General features: G+C 35.8%; 1 long non-coding RNA gene across 1 annotated transcript; it reads left to right on the plus strand.

The window, feature by feature from the left end:
* Positions 1–5,697: 5,697 nt before the first annotated feature.
* On the plus strand, positions 5,698–16,382 carry LOC145675477 (uncharacterized). Its single transcript, XR_014129129.1, has 3 exons — positions 5,698–5,950; positions 15,010–15,155; positions 16,113–16,382. It is a non-coding gene; the product is annotated as an uncharacterized LOC145675477 (long non-coding RNA).
* The last annotated feature ends 1,166 nt before the right edge of the window (positions 16,383–17,548 follow it).

Here is a 17,548-nt window from a genome sequence, read left to right on the forward strand (position 1 = left end):
ACGTTATACCTTCCGTATTATAGTAATCCAGGAAAAGGCAAAGTGTACTTTCACTGAAAAAAATGAAATATTTAAGTTTTACGTCCCACGTTTATGCCGGTTAGGCTAAAGGAGACGGTGATTGAGAAATGAATGAAAAAGTGGAATGAAAGTGGGAGGAAACGGGAGAACCCCGAGAAAACCCACGCACACGTGTTTGTCGACCACAAAGTTCACTTGGCGAGAGCAGGATTTGAACCCGGGACCCGAAGCACCAGAGCTGAACTGTACTTTCACTGAGTACTGCCCGGTTACTATTTGGCTACACGATTTCTAGCGTAGTTTTAACCGAAATTCGACTACTAGCAGCTAAGTTTTCATTTAATTCTTACTCTGCACACGATAAAAAAATGATATGCACCCGTGGTGTGAGTTATTAGTTAAAATTTATTAGTAATTTATTACAATTTTAGACAATGCCTTTCTTTTAAACACAAGACAATACTGCATAAATTCTAAGGGGAGAAGTGACACCAGTGCTTATAGTGTAAATCTTCGTACATATACATATAAGCTCTAAGACAGCCTTTCCCAACCCGGAGTCCGCAAGCCAATCTGAGAAAGGCACACACATACACAGTGATAAGAAATACATTATTCACACGGTGCGAGCTGGGTTCGAACCAGGGACCCCAAGCGCCGGAGATGAACGCTCTACCACTGAGCCACCGCGACCCCCGGATTAGACTTGATGTTGAGGCGGATCGTTACTTAAAAGTTTCTTTTTTTGATCCTGACTTTTCCAAGTTAGTGACTGAAGGATAACACCACTCATCACATTAATGAAGTTGTGTATCTTGGTGAGTCATACACTTCGTGTCAGGTTAATTTGTTGAAGTTAATACATTTTATATTCTTCCAGAAAAAAATACGTTTTTCTATACTGGACGGGTACACTATTGTGGTTTTGTGTTGTTTACGTACTGGATTCTTAGTCAAGATCCAGTACGTAACATCTTAGTCAAGATATCCGGTCTGAGATTTGAAACCAAAGACCACCTGATTACGCGATTGGCATCATACAACTCTAACATGATTATACCACTGCAAAGAAAAACAAGCACACTCATATATGCACTAACATGGGAAAAAATATAAACACTAACCGTATATTATTGCAAGGAGTCCTTCACATGCATTGTAGATTCTAAAGTGGGCCCAGAGCGGAAAACGTTGGGAAAGGCTGCTCTACGATATCAAGGGTTGCGGTGGCTCAGTGATATAGCGTTCACCTCTGGTGCATAGGGTCCTAGGTTCGATCCCAGCTAACGCTATATGAACTTTGTGGTGAACAAACACTGTCTGCGTGGATTTTCTCGGGGTTTTCCTGTTTCCTCCCACTGTCTTCATTTCACCCTTTCGGTCATTTCTCATCATCGTCTCCTTTAGCCTAGCCGGAATAATCATGGGACGAAAAATTTCCACGATATCAAATAAAGAATATATCAATTAAATAAATTTCCGGTATATCACATTCCAATTTTAGCATATATAGGGAGCAAATTTTTACTTTGATTCGGAGAGTGACTGCAACCAATTCACCTGACCCGGTTCTCGGAGCAGTTTAGGAATCACAGTGAAGTTGCTCCACCAGGTCGTGATGTAAGGTCATGTGGTATTATCACGAGGTAAATGTGGAATAAAACGAGCCCTGCGGGACTTCTAAAACAATTTGCTCGCTAACGCTCGCTCAGCTACGTTTCGTTGCGTAAGTAAATCACTTTTTTAAAATTAAATATGTGTTTGCAAAGTGGAGCACCAAAGGCATGAACAATTCCAACAAGTGACTGAGGCACAAAACATTTCCAGGAAGTGACTGAACCTATAAGAACCGATTGAAGTTACTGTCTGACTCAAAGTAAAATCTTGCCAAATGGGTATACTCGAGCAGACGGTTCTAATAAATTTTGACATTTCTTGTAGCCTATTTTCAGGTTAGGTAAGCGTTCACTAAATGAGGAGCTCCATTAGTACTAGCAGATTGACTTACGGAGGGCTCATTATAAATACAATGTGAACGTATGTCATAAAAAGTACAGTTCATAAAACACGAACTAACTTATGCTATGTGGACACTAAAAACCACAAATGCTATCTAACCGAGTCAGGGCAGGAGTGAAGCAGGGGCAAGCGTTAGCGAGGGGGTGAGTCCGTAGAGAGCAGAAGATACTGGAAGAGCACACTTACACATACAATACTTTCACTATCACTCAAAATTCATTTCAATATACTGTGCATTGACGGTAATTACTTATGTACATACTCGCATCACTTTACGTGAAATGTTTCACATAGTAGTTTACCTTTAAATTTTCAATTTGCTAGAACCGTCTGCTCGAGTGAACTTTATGTCGGCTCTTTGTGGCCCAAAATTTTTTGTAAAAATTGGCTAATTTTGGTTAGGTCACGTTAGTTTAACTTAATTTAAGCCAGGTCTAGTTTGGTATTTCGTAGTAACGTAAATTTGTACAAATGGAAAATTTATAAGTAAAATACGATGTGAAACTTTTTTTTTGTGAAGTAATGACCGTGTAAATATAACCAATTATTGTCAGTGCACAGCATATTGCAATGAATGTTGAGTAACAGTGAAAGCATTGTATGTGTTAGTTAGTGTGCTCTATCTTCGTTTATGCGCATAACCCCCGTCGCTGACGCGCCTGCTCCCTACGGACGCACCCTCTTGTCGCTCGGGTTTCGTACAACCGATTCCTCGAGTAATGCCATTAATCTTCCCAAAAGACCAACTCTTCACTTTGTCCAACGTCACTTACTTTCAATTGTTTGCGTGTGGATGACAGTTTAATAGTAGTAGTAGAATATTTATTGTCATTAAACAACATTTTTATTATTATTATTTCGGAACACCTCAGCATTGCGTTTCTATTGTATGCAGCACTTCACAAATTTTTCACACATCAATACCCTTCCAAAGCACGAACTCATTTCTCCTGTAAACAATGTTCTTTTAACCTACTTTTGGTTCCAAAAAGCCATATTACCCAATTGTCAACAAAAACAGTGGATCTTACCTTTGATGTCTTCTTTATTTTCGTATTTAGTTAGTCAGTTCTCTCCAGTCACAAACCTCAGCTCAAAAATATACTTGTATTTACATATATATAACACCACACAAACCTATACTTTGAAGTTCACCCCACCACCACTACGACATTCATTTGTTTTCAAAACTCGCTCTGAATTCAGTGATGCCACTTTTGTAACAGTGAAATTCCCGTCCCAAACCATAAATTTCCCGATTACATACAATATTTACCGTCAACTTCAGTAGATATAATTTACAATATCTATAGCAGGCCAAAATTAAAAAAAAATAAATAAATAAATAAAATAGAATGTACACCATTTTTACGAACAATATGGTGTTTTTTGTGTTTTGGAAGGGATGTTATGTTCAGCAAAGCAACACTTAATTAAATTGTATTAGCCTTAACACGATTCTGGTGTTGCTTGCACACCGCATGTTCCTTGACACAAAAATAAATAAATAAATATTTAAAATGTTTAAAAATGCAGCGAAAAGTAGGGTATTTTCCAATAGTTTACATTAGCTTGATGTTTCAAGTCTTTTGTGTGTTTGTAATGTTCACTTCTACCCAGGGATAAAGTAGATCTCAGAAGGTAGGGGGTCACATTACGTAAAGCCGTCTCCTGTACCTATCATTTCCCATTGTAATTTTTAGAAGCGTGTGATGCCACAGATATTTTCTGGAAGTGAAGAGACGACATCCACCTGCGTTCTCTCTCACTTTTAGCTCTGCTTTTACCCAAGGGTAAAAGTGGATCTGAAAAGGTGGGGGGACGGTAGCGGCCCACACACCAAGGAATATTTCCTCAATCAAAAGAAAATATTTTCCTTTGTTTCCAAAAGGTTTTCCTTCTCTGGAGATTTCCATCCTGGTTCCCCCAATGCCTTCCGAACATTTCCCGAAAATATTTTCCCAAAAATGTTTGTAAAACATTTCAGAAATTACCGGGAGTACATTTTGAAAATGCTTGGCGGAAAGTAAATCCAGGAAAATATTCACAAAATGTATTAGAAATATTGTTTTGGATCTTATTTAATATGTTTTCACTGTTGAGAAGGGAAATATTTTTGAAATGATTCTAAAAATGTTTTCCATATGTGATACGGAAAACAATGAAACGAAATATACTCCACATATTTAAAAAATGTTTTCTAATACGTTATTTGCAACATTTTCTATTTTTACGAGAAAACGTATTAAATATATATTATAAAAACATTTAGAATATTTTAAAAATAAATTATTTCATAATATAAGAAATATTTTTTAGTAATGTTTTAAAAAGGTTTACTTAATTTTTACAAAAATATTTTAGTAATCTTCTCCTATAACTTAAATGAAATATTTTCGTATGATATTTTAGTATTATTTCCAGAATATTTTATCAAATTTTGAATATAAAACTTTAAAACAGATAAAAAGAAACATTAAAAATGAATAGAAAAATGTTTTCCATTCTGTTTTGGAAAATATTTTGTGTCTTTAGTGAACAACATTTTCTGATATAGGTCTATTATAGAAACATTTTTACATTGTTTCCAAAATATACTCTTCCGTTACTGGAGAAAACACATTCCTTGTTAGACCTGAGAAGTATCCCAAATATTTGCCGGAAATATTTTTTAAAATGTGTTTGGAGAACATTTAATGAAGTACAGGAAGCAGTGGCGTTAAATAAGCTTTCCGGGCTTAAGCCCCACCGAAATTTGTTTTACTATATTAACGTAAATGAAATATCCTGCACAATTTTCACATTTCCAGGAATAAAGTTAGCAAAAATTCCCTCCACGAAACAAAATCGTAAATACGCCACTGACAGGATGTGCATTTTTAGAACGTTAGTAGGAAAATAACGTAAGGAAAACTTTCACAAATTGTAATAGAAATATTGTGTTGAATGTAATGTAATATGTTTTCAATGTTGAGAGCAGTGGTAAAAGTGGATCTGAAAAGGTGGGGGGACGGTAGGTAGCGGATGACGTCACGCCGTTGCCCCTGACTATCTTTACGAACTGGGGAGACGCCGTACATATTTTTTTCAGGTGGGGGCGGCGTCCCCCCGCACTTTTTACCCCTAGTTGAGAGAGAAAATGTTTTCGAAGTAACACTAAAAATGTTTTACATAGGGTCTACATGATAAAGAAAACAGAATAGGCCTGTGAACACAATAAAATGTTTTCCAACATGTCATATGCAACCTTTTCTATTCTTACAAGAAAACATATGAAATATAATTTTTAAAATATTTCGAATATTTTAAAAATAAATTCGTTCGTAATATGAGAAATATTTTTAAAACGCCTATTAATTTTGTATGGAAATGTTTTTGTTACCTTGTCCTGTAACTTAAATGAAATATTTTCATGTAATATTTAAGAATTATTTCCAGAATATTTTATCGAATGTTGAATAAATTCTCTCACAAGAGTATTGTAGTAGCATTATTACCAATCATTAGCAGCATCAAATAAATATATTTGTTAAAAATTTGAAATGTATAATATCTTGTGTGACAAGCCATTTATTTGAGATTGCATAATAGCATCGCAACATCAACCGTCATTTGTTTATCAAAAGTACCAGCATTCCTGGCGCGATATGTTGAATTTGAATGTTGATCTGTCTCTGTCACCTTATCCCCACCTGTTCTTACTGCCTATTATCTTTATTTACAAAGATCTACGTTATTTAGCATCTTATAAGCATCTCTAAAGATTCATCTCAATTCCTCATCTTTTTGTTTTGATCATAAAGTCTATAATTGCCGGGAGAGCGATCTTCGCTAAGGCAAGTTGCAACCACAGAAGAAGAAGAATCTGTCTCTGTGAAGTTGTGACAACAAGAACTTACAAGAAAAGTCGGTAAGTAGAACGATTACATAAAAAAATTTAGCTTTATTGTCTGTAAAAGTTATAACAAATTTATGTTTACAAATCAATAAAGGTCGTGGGAGACTAGATTTCTACTTTTTATGTTTATACAGAAAATATCGTGCAGGTTTCTTTTGGCTCACCATTCGAAATAATTGCTGAAAAATGGATTATTTTTATAATTTTCTTTTTATTGTCTCCTAAGTGATTTTCGATAGGCGATTTGAAATAAGTCACATGGCATAGATGAAATTCAAAGGGAGTGTCAGAAGTAATTTTCGAAAAATTACAGTTATTATTTTATGATTTGCGTATATATATATACGGGGCCGGATGTATAACGTAAAAACTACAGTGCAAAAAATACAAATCAGCCTGTACTACGTGGCCACTAAAAAGCACCAATAGGCAGGGCTCTTAACGCAGGTCTCTCTTCCCATTTATCTGTAATGTAGACGGAAATCAACGTGCCCTGCGGGGCTCTAACCCGCTTTCACTTGCTAACGCTCTCTCGGCTATACTATGTGAATTAAATATTTTACTTTGGTACAGAAAAGAAATCTATTAACCTATATGGGGACCTGTGTTCTAGAACCTTCCCGCACCAATACTATCTAAATCAGTGCAGGTCGAAGGTGGAGGACAGCAGGAGCGAGTGGATGCTTTCCAAAGGGAAAAGATGTGGGGAAGTGTACTTTAGGCAAGGCAGTGGCAATAACCAATTCATCTGAACCTGTTCCTGCACTTAGTTACAGTTCCCAAGAAGGAAAGACAGAAAACAACGTGCACCCCCGGGGCTCTAACCCGCCTTCACTCGCTAACGCTCGCTCGGATATTTGTACTTTATAATGTTACTGCCTTGCCCAAAGTAAAGAGTTACCAGGTGTATATTACCATTTTAATGACAGGTTATAATAATTCTGCGTGTAGTTTTACTTCTGGCGTGTTTCTTTCAGAAGTAATGTTCCGGGTGCATTGCTAATACTATTCTAGTTATTATTATAAACGTATTGTTTTGGATGCTCTGGGACGGCGGGGGCACTGCCCTCCCAAAACAGGTCTGGAAGAAACACTGCTCGAAATACTTAGTGAGATATAATTCTTTCACCACTTTCTTTCTTGTGTATTCAATAGTTTTCACCAAGCGAAGTATAAATTTTTCACTTGGCATAGATAAAATTCAAGGGGACCGTCAGAATTAATTGTCGAAAAGTTACAATTCTTTTACGATTTGCGTATTTATACTGAGTCCTGATGTGTGGATAAGAAGTACAGTACAAAAAATAGAAATCAATCTCTGTTAGGGGGCTACTAAAAACACGAACGCCATCTAACCGAGTCATGGAGGGTGAAGGTGGGGGCCCAAGGGGGTGCTTCCGAAGGGAGCAGGCACGTACTCTTCTATTTTGATGACGGGATAATGGCGCGTATATTACCATTTTAATGACGTATTCACGATTTTTTTAGGGGTCAGGCGCTTGGCTAACTTTGTTAATGGAGATGAGAAAATTCTGCAAGATGATTTATTTACTTTAATATCGTTCGTAAGTACAATTTCAATGGGCTTAAACCCGGAAGCCCCCCTTAAATACACCACTGGGTTATAATGATTGTGGGGTTCACTCGAGCAGACGTTTACACCGAGAACAAAATTTATAGGTAAAATGTGAAATATTTTTCGTGAAGGAATAAGAGTGTGAATGTAAGTTATTTCTGTCATTGCACAGCTTATTGAAATGGATTTTGAATGCAAATAGAGTAGAAGTAAGCGGCGCGAATTTCCGGTTCATACGTCAGTTGTGAACATCTGCGATGGCCGTAATGTGATTTGTTTTTTTAGAATTGTGTAATAGAGAGGATTATAAAGTTTCTGCAGAGTCATGGTATGGTGAAGCGCGTAAAATCAACTGCGCAAAGTGTGGAAAAGATGTATTCACAAAGAAAAATTCAGAACAGAGGCAATAGCTCTACATACACTATTTTCAGTCGTAAAGGTGAGAATGAAAGGGGGTGTAACACACGTGTATTAGCTGTGAAAGGTATTTTTTAAAGCATCGAAATTAAGTGTTTTTGAAGATAAGAATAATTACAAATATTGTAAATGACTACCCCTCTGTCGCTGACGTGCCTGCTCCCTACGCTGTCGCTCGGGCCCTTGCTGTGCTTCTGCCCTGACTAAGTGAAATAGCGTTCTTGTTTTTTACTGGCCACCTAGCACAAGTTGTTTCGCTTTTTCTTTTAGAGCTCCTCATTTAGTGCATAGGGGGCGCGGTTGCTTAGTGGTAGAGCGTTCACCTCCGGTGCTTGGAGTCCCTGGTTCGATGCCAGCTCGCGCCGTGTCGACTTTGTGGTGAACAAGCATCGTGCTCGTGGGCTTTCTCGGGGTTCTCCCGTTTCCCCCCACTTTCTTCATTTCACTCATTATCACCGTCTTCTTTTAGCCTAAGCGGCATAATCGTGGGACGTTAAACTTATGGATTTTTCATTTAGTGCATGTTCTGCAAAAAAAACCGGAAGATGCAAGAAATGCGTCAAAATTTGGTAAAACAGCCTGCTCTAGTATTGCCTAATTCTGTGTGCAGGTTTACTATTGGCGTGCCGCTCTAAATATTTGTTGAAAAATTATAATTCTTTCGCTAACTTTATTATTGTCTCTTAAATGATTTGCGGCAAGTGAATGTAAATATTTAACCAAGCATATATAAAATTCAAGGGGGCCATCAGACTAGATTTGCCGGAAAATTACAATTATTCTAGTATTGTATTGTTTTCAGGGTTTGCCCAAGTGGGCCCAGCCTGGAAAAAACCACCGGGTTTTTTCGGGTTGGACCCACCTGGATTTTTGAGATTTTCGTTAGTATATTGGTGAAATTAAGGTGATCACATTGGAAGTGATTCGTATCAGATTTTGGACTTTCCTTGGGTAAATTAGGTGCTTTCACGTTAAGGTATACAACATCCAAAGTAAGGCCTTTATAAAGTTCTGAATGCACTGAATGCATTTTAAAAAGCCGTACCTTAGGTTGAGATAATTATAGAACAAATTAATGTATGGAATGTGCTTATATCCTATTTGAAGTAAAATATGCAATTTTATATTTTAGAAAATACATTCCGTGAATAGTGTGCTCGCTTACTCGTCGACGCCGATGGACATTATCCCTCATACATCTGATGGGTTTAGGGCCATAGGTGCTGGTAGTACTAGTAAATATGTAGTATATTAATAAAACTATTAGTATTATTTTTTATAAACTTTGATGTTAACACTGGTATTCTTCAGTAGAGTTTGTTTTCCAGCAACAGTTTAGTTATTTGTTGCTACTTTTCAAATAAGCTTTCTGTAGAATCAACACCAGCAATAGCGTAAAAATTCGTGTCAAATTTAAGAATCTTAATGCTCGGAGTTTCGAAGAGTGCGTAACGCTTACTATTTCAAGTGCTGCATTCAAACTTCGTACTAGTGGAAGTTTCGATGTACAGTAAAGAAAGCTTGCATTTTCGGAAAATAATAATAAACCTTCGTCGCGAAAGAAGTGCTCGGGAAATTCCCGCAATTAAACGCACAAAGCATCGGAACAGAATACTTCAACAATAAAACTATTTGAAAAAAATGAAATGAAATCTTTCAGTTTTACGTCCCATGGTTATGCCTGTTAGGCTAAAGGAGACCGTGATTATGAGAAATGAATGAAATGGTGGAATGAACCAAGTGGGAGGAAACGGATGAACCCGAGAAATCTCATGAGCACGGTGTTTATCCACCAAGAAGTCGACACGGCGCGAGCTGGAATCGAACCAGGGACCCTAAGCACCGGAGGTGAACGCTCTATCACTGAGCCACCGCGTCCCTAATAAAACTGTTTATTTTACGCTGTAAGATATTTAGTTTCATTTAAGACATATTGAAACATTTACTTTATGAAGTTGAATTATACAGGGTGTTTCAAAACAACACCGACAACGTTTTTGAGATGATTCCTGATACCAAGATAAGACAAAAAGTATAGACCAACCTGGGTGCACAATTGCTTCCTTTCGGACGTGTAGGCTGCCGAAAATATATAAAGATGAACTTTAAAGATCTATAGCGCCAAAATTATGGGACCTACCGTAGTCATGTCGAGACTTCACTTAAAAACTGAGATGTGCACTCTCCAAAAATACACGTTTCAGAATCCTGCGGTACTCACGCAAAAATTTTTATAGAGTTAGCCTTGCTACTGGCATATTATTTGGAGTACTGGCCAACTACCTTTTGTTCGTTTTCGGCAGCTTATAACTCCGAAAGGAAGCATTTGTTCACCTAGGTTGATCTATACTTTGTGTCTTACGTTGGTGTCAGGTATCACCTCCCAAAGCGGTGTCGGTGTTGTTTTGAAACACACTGCATATATGTTAATTGTTTTAAATTAATTGTCTGGGAGAACGGTCTTGCAACAATGCTCGGGAAATTCCCGTAATTGAACGCACAAAGTATCGGAAGTGAACTTCAACAATAGAACCATTTATTTTACGCTAGAAAATATTTAATTTTATTTAAGACATTTTGAAACATTTATTTTATAAAACATGAATTATAGATTGATTTGTTCTAAATTAAATTAATATATTTGTTTTCAATTAATATGTTTGGTGTTCATATTTGGCGAATGTCAGTGAGGGTATTAGGCTGATTCGTTCTATATTTGTTCGTTCGTCTGCCTGTACCACACGTACAGCAGGGTACCACTTTCCGTCTTTAAGTTTAAATTTTCAGGGTACAAGTGCGAGACAAACTAAATTTCATGTTCAGATTTTGGCGGCATACCAACCTAAAATTTCAAAATGGCGGATATCCACGCCGCAATATTCAGTTTTTCAAGTTGAAATTTTCAGAGTAGAAGCACAAGACACTCTAAATTAACTGTATATATTTTGGCGGCGATCCAACGTAAAATTTCAAAATTAAAGTCATTTTTCAAAACAGCAGTGAATATAAAATTGTTGCAAGTTGTGACAATCATAATCTTGAAATATAAATCACATTCTAACACTTTTACCCTAACGGCATTGGAATATTTAAAAAAAACTCAATTAAACCCGAAAATACCCGAAAAACCCTAGGTGTGTTGGGCTTTTTCAAAAAAGTAAGGGTTTTTCAAACCCTGATTGTATTGTATTTATTTTCACACGTTTTCATACAAATTTTTCACAACGTGAACGTATGAGTTGGACACGTCACAAGAACATTGAATGTGTACATATTTATACATTTAAATCTACATCCAATAGTAAAATAGCGTCAATTTAAGTAAAAGAGGTACAATTTTTCATTATTCTAATTTACATACAACGATATAAAACAATATAACAGTTAATAAAGCATTACATTATACATATGCAAAAATATATATACACTTTAATCCTTATTTACTACAGACATTTTTAATATAAGTGATTATAGATTTGCGAGATATTCTGCTACAGAATAGAAGCAGTGCTCGAATAGTTAGTACTTGATTGCTTTATTGAAGCCGGATGTTTTGTTTTTTAAAGTGGAAGGAAGCTTGTTATAAATCTTCACTGCCATAGCAAATGTACTACTCTTATGCACTTTTAAACGTGAAGACTACATTAAAATCCGTCGCTTGTCTTGTATTATGCATATGAATATCTGAGTTCAACCAGAAATTGCTTGTTATACCTATCTATATATCTTTTTTACAAATTTTAGAAGTTCATATATATATAAACATGGAAGAGATAAGATTTCAAGAAATTTAAATACAGGTTTAAAATACGTTCGAGAAGAACTACAGTGCCAAGAATAAAAACCAACTAAAAGTCATACTAGTAGTGCTTCTCTTGTAAATATAAAATACAGCTTCTGTACAATGTGTAGGAATACGGCGCCGGTGGAAAATAGTATCTTATACAGTTGTCTTTCCTATACACTTACGTATTTTATCCATTGTAAAGCATTTGTAATTATTTTACACTTGTAAAGCTTCACTTATAAACCTAAAACACATGTATATTACTTTGAATTTAATTCTATCGCCTGCAGAAATGTATTTTTTAAATGTGTCTTTTCATGTATAGTTTTGAATTTTACCTGCATATCTTCCAAAATGTGGTGCGCCGAAAGTAATCCAGCACCTAAAATTTAAAGGTCTGAGTGACGACTGACTGATCCTCGCACAAGACAAGCCGATTAATTGAAAAACTTAAAATTTCGACAGTACATAGGATTTGTGACGTATGGTACCACTAAGGAAGATTTTTTGGAAATTCTACGTGAAAGGGGCGGGAAGTACTTTAATAAAGTGGCTATATCTCTGAATGTCTTAGGCTTAGATGCTTGAAGTTTTATTTGGACTTCTCATTTAAAATAATTTGATACGTTTTTAAGGGTTTTTTGATATTTTAGTAAAAATGGGAAGATAAGAGGGGAAAATGAAAAACAGGGGATGGGCTTGCAATTAGTATAATCAATTATTTACACGTATTTCAGTTTTTAATTATTATTATTATTATTTTGACACAACTTAGAATGGAAGAAATAGGGCGGATACGCGGAAAGGGGTGAAAAGCATTTTAATAAGATGGCCACATCTCCGAATCCCTTAAGCTTAGAAACTTGATGCTTTGTATGTAAGCTGCTCATTCAAAATAATTTGTACATGTTTCACTGATTTTTGATATTTTAGTAAAAATTTGAAGAAAAGAGGGGCAAAGGAAAAAAAGTTTTGGTTTGAAGGTTAGAAACATGAACTTCTAATTTAAAATAATTAGATAAATAATTAAGCTTACTTATTTAAATATATGTCCTAGAAGGGAAGAAGTAGGGTGCTGACGGCGATGGAGGGAGAATGGAGGTGGTAAAAATTATGAAATGAAATGAAAATGAAATCTTTCAGTTTAACGTCCCACGATTATGTCTATAAGGCTAAGGGAGATTGGTGGTAAAAGTTAGTAGACACGTGTCCGAAAGTTTTTGAAAATTCCGTATATTAGAGTGAAAGAGGCTCAATTGTTGGTCTGACAGTGAAGCGAGTACGTTTAGAACTAGTTGAAACGTTTAGAAAGTACGTAGTTCATCTTTGCTGCATGGGGTCCTTGGTTCGATCCCAGCTAGCGCCAAGCGGGGTTTGTGGTAGACAAACCGTGTGCATGTGTTTTCTCGGGGCTGTCCCGTTTCCTCCCACTTACTTTATTCCACTATTTCATTCATTTCTCATCATCAGCGTCTTCTCACCCTGGATGCATAAACGTGGGACGTTAAACTAAATGTTTCATTTCATCTTAATTTCCATGTACAAGTACCTGCTTCTTGAGTTATACATAATATTTTCAATCTGTGAACAATGCTAAACTAGTGTATTAATATAGGTTGCTGACGTTATAGTGCCTACAATTCTCCGCAGAATTTGATATTTATGAATTCTGATAGAACAACTTCGTGTAGGCTTTGCTTTGGAAGTAATTTGGAAATGCGTGACTTGTTAAACAATGCATGCTGGAAAGTATCTCTCATCCATGTTCGCGAATAGTTTGTTTTCTGCATTACTACTCCCTGAATACAGCGTGGGTGTAAAGTCAGTTCTTATTTGTAACAATGAATATTTCTAAAACTAAACAAACTATCACAGTTTTATTTTGATCGAATACATTATTAGAGTGCACCATTTGGTTATTAAGTTACATTTCAACCTATGCACCCGCATTTTCCACAACTTCTAAAATGTTAACAGTATCACACGCCAGCTAAGCTGATGCTAGTTTCTAGGATAATCTAGATTAAAAATAGGTATTGACTTTACAACCAGCGTGTATATTCTGAAACTGTTAAATTATTCCTCGTCTTCCTGCTATTTTTTATAGATACGTTGCTTTCATCAATTTCTAATTTACAACGGCAGGGTTGGCTGGTTTAAACAGCTGTTTTTTTTTAAAAAAACCAACAGGTTTAAACCAAAAAAAAAAAAGAACGCTTTAAATCGTTTGAACTTCATGGTGACGTCTCCACATATCACACCATCTGCATTACGTTTATCTACTTCTCACCTTTTAATGAAGGGGTCCCGTGTTCAATTCTCGGTCGAACCACAACCCATCTTTCAAGTGTAAACCAAGTAGCGATTCGAGGTGTCCCTTTAAGCGAAAGTCTTCTCCGTGATAACTTTGATATTTCATAAGGATAAGCCTAAACATACGAAACGAAACCAAATTGTATATTTCTACTTGCCTGAATGCCTGTTGTTTTATAAAGAAGCCAAGGTTGCTTAAATATATTGATAGAAATTGGCAAAATGTATCAACTGCCTACGTAGCTTCCAACATCAGCTTGGATTCGACTTTGTTTTAATTTTGTTGAATGTTATCTACATAACAAATTTGTCATTTAATATGATACGTTGACCTTAAAATTTTACATACAAATACATTTAAACTAATAATAGGATTTTCCCAATGGCTAAGGCGGAAGTTTCACGATTTAGATGTAATTCTGTAATGTTTTTACTTCTGTAACTACTTATCTTTTTGTCCTTCTGAAATGACTCTTGACAATTATTTGAACAACTAGGCCTATGTAAAGATCAGTATAACGTATTTTTATCAGGAGTCCTTCGTGAGTGAGTCGACAATCTCACTTCTGACCAATTAGTCCCGGTTTCGTGTCGAAATGGACAATTTCTCTTGGATGTAAGCCGAGAAGCGGTTTGGATTCCCTTTCAGCATAATAACACCAAGACGAAACAAATTAATTTCTGTCCATATTTAATACAAATACATAGAGTAAATTATTTAAACAAAAAAACTGTTTTTTTCATTAAAAACCATGGTTTTTGCCAACCCTGTACAACTGCTTGAAAATTAGTATGCAACTTTTCTTTTATTGGAAAAATAAAACGTCAGTGCAAATATTAATTTTTGAGGATGCGCCAATTGCTACTGACTCTGTGACACTGTCGTCTAAAATCAATGTAATTTGTTTAAGGGCATCAATTGTATGCTCTAAATTTCCATTACTATTAGTTGAGTGCTTAATGTGTATTTCATTACAGGTCTAAGAAATGAAAAACTGGGAGGTCACAGCTTAGAAGCCATCACAAGAAACATCATGAAAAAGACAAGTGCAATAGCTGAGCAATTTAGTTGGCACGTTGCAAAAGGAAAGAGCTTTCCTCGTTAATCACCAACGCAATAATAGGTAAGAAACTCTCCCTACTGTTCTTTAATCTCATTTTCAGAGTGGAAAAAAAATATAGAAGTTGTCATTTGAAGAGGGATACACTATGTTTAAAATATTGTAAAAAAAAGTAAAGGAAAACATTTTGGTGCCCTTTTTATTTTCTTCGCTTTAAATACTTACTATTGTGCCATGAATACTTCTCAGACTCATCTTCCTGTAAACTTTATTTCCCAAAAGCATATACTGCAACCGCTGTTATAACATTTAAAAGGCTTTGGAAATCCTTATTTTAGCAAAATGTGCAATTTTCCTGTCCTCAAGTGACACGTTACATTTAAGTGTCCGTAGAAGAGAGAGTTGAATATGTATCAAATATAGTTCATCCTTTTACTGAATTGTTCTGTCATGTTGGTAGTTTTCTTGAGCATTTCACGATTAATTCGCACATTGTACAAGGCAAAGTAATATGCATGGCCTGCTCCGTGGGAAAGAAATCGAGCAAGGTAGCGGTCATCAAAGCCTTAGTAACCATCTCGCCATTCATCTGGTGCGACTGAGGGATAAAGAATGATCGGGCCCAGATTTGAGATCGGAGCCTTCGGAATGAGACGCTAGTTCTTCATCAACTCAAATGCTGCCACATATTTTCAAATTATTATTTTTAATAATAGATTTAATATTTATAAGATGCTATACTTTTTAAAAATAAAAGTGCGACCGCTTCAACATGTTACAACGTCCGTATTTAAGCTACAGTCTGAGGTATGTCACTTTCAGTATTAGCTGTTGTCTTCCTTGCCCTTTACATTTTCTTCAGGATGTTATGTTTGTAACATATTATTGTCTTCACAAGCTGCTGTAGGTTCTACACAAACATTTTAAATATTTTTGTAAGTTTAAGATGTAATAATTGATCTCTAATCATGCCCTGCTGTTATTATGTTATTAAACACTGCCTATTATTTTTATTTTCAGAAACTGCAACACGAGAGAAACGTAACTAACGATGAGATCGCGTAGATTATTGGGATTTAGCTTCAACATGCCATGCAGAGACGAACAAGAAAATCAGTTAAGAATTCAGCTGCAGTTCCACAGAACTTCATCTGACAATTCGCAGCGTCGAAATTAGAGTTAGTTGTGGTAATCAAAAGTGAGATTATACAGAAGCAAATAAGTATTAGCGTGTCAGTGACATAATTTTCTAGAACAAGTTTATCAAGTTAAAATGTGAATTTCTGATATTTGAGAAGAATGTTCTTAATGTATAGAAACAAATAATACGAGCAGCATGAATATTCTGCTGAAGAGAATTTAAATAAATAAAGCCAGAATAGTGTACATTTATATTTTTATTTAACTACTAACCGATATATATGTATATTTATTATAGTGGACAGTGTAAATTATAACTACATAATGTTAGCTTGCTCTCATAATTTTAATTTTTTCCCTCAAAATCTTATTTATGCACAGAATGTTTCTGGGTGTTCCACTGCTACTACTCGTATGTGGCCACGCCGTGTATGTATGTTGGGGTGTCTTATGTCATATTGCGAGGTTCAGACTGCAAATTAGTCTTCACAATCATCGCGTGCCAGTTTTCAAAGCGGCTATATTGGATTTATTATTTTTAAGATAGAAAAAGGATTTCCAACAATTGTTTCTTGAATTGGATGTCTAAACGTCAATCCTTTTCGTTTTTTTTAAATGGATCCAATACAGCCGCTTTCAAAACTGGCAGGCGACGATTGTGAACACACTGATATCCAGTTTGAATCTCGTAAGTCACATAAGACACCCTAACATATATGCACGGCGTGGCCACATACCAGTAGCACCAGTGGAACACCCAGAATCCATTTGTGTAAATAAGACTTTGAGTAAAAATAATGCTTAAAATTATGAGAACAAGCTAACATTATGTAGTTACAATTTGCACTGATTATTATTATTAATTTTTAATTTTTTTTTGTCTGAGTCTGTGGGCCGCAATGGTTTCTCGTCATGAAGACAGAGTGAGTCAAAGGCGTCTAAGCAGGTAAAATTGGATAGAAGAATATTATGTTTTCTTCCAGTTGCTATGTCACAGTTTGGCCGCCTTGTTTTCGACCCGTTATTTGTTCCCAGCAAGAAGCCATTATATATAGAGAGAGTGACGCAAAAGGCCGGAGCCCATAGGCCAACTCGGTTACTATTGCAGATATGAAAACAAGGTAAGATATGTAAGGACATTTTTAAATTCCAGCAACACTTTTGTTTTTGTACTAGTATACCGCTCAATAAAGAAAATGCATTACCATACATCATGTTGGGCTACACGAATAAAAGAATGTGTGGTTTAAAATTAGCTACACCGAGAAGAATTGAAAGGACACACAGTGAAGGATAAACATGCAAATGCAATATCT

This window comes from Thermobia domestica, chromosome 18 (assembly GCF_964235325.1).
Source record: "Thermobia domestica chromosome 18, izTheDome1.hap1.1, whole genome shotgun sequence".
NCBI classification, from domain to species: domain Eukaryota; kingdom Metazoa; phylum Arthropoda; class Insecta; order Zygentoma; family Lepismatidae; genus Thermobia; species Thermobia domestica.